Source organism: Alligator sinensis, unplaced genomic scaffold (assembly GCF_000455745.1).
Source record: "Alligator sinensis unplaced genomic scaffold, ASM45574v1 scaffold948_1, whole genome shotgun sequence".
NCBI classification, from domain to species: domain Eukaryota; kingdom Metazoa; phylum Chordata; order Crocodylia; family Alligatoridae; genus Alligator; species Alligator sinensis.
Window position 1 is genome coordinate 260,625 of NW_005843093.1, and position 597 is coordinate 261,221.

Consider the following 597-nt stretch of genomic DNA (forward strand, 5'->3'; position numbering starts at 1 on the left):
CGCGTCCCGCCGGACAGGTGCGTGCAGCCCGGCCCGGCCCGCCCCGGCCGCCCGGCTCCAGCCCCTTCCCATCCCTGCCCGGCGCCGCGATCCGCGGTAGCTGGATCGACGCTCCCGGCGCTGGACGCGGGGGTCCGCAGCCCCCCGCACCTGGGTCCGCAGCCCCCTGCTCCGGGACACCTGGCTCCACGACCTTCGCGGCCCCGGACACCTGGGTCCGAACTCCCCGTCCCGGCCTGGCTCCGGGCTCCTGGGTCCAGGACCTTCTCTTGGTTCCCCCAGCCCCAGCCCGGACACCTGGGTCTCCCGCGCCCCCACCCCGGTCTGGGTCCGCAGCCCCCTGCTCCGGGACACCTGGCTCCACGACCTTCGCGGCCCCGGACACCTGGGTCCGAACTCCCCGTCCCGGCCTGGCTCCGGGCTCCTGGGTCCAGGACCTTCTCTTGGTTCCCCCAGCCCCAGCCCGGACACCTGGGTCTCCCGCGCCCCCACCCCGGTCCGGGGCAACTGGGGCCACGATCTCTCCACCCCGCCCCCACCCCCCTTCAATATATCTGGAACCACAATCCCCCCTTCCCCCCACGCCTGGGCCCGGGA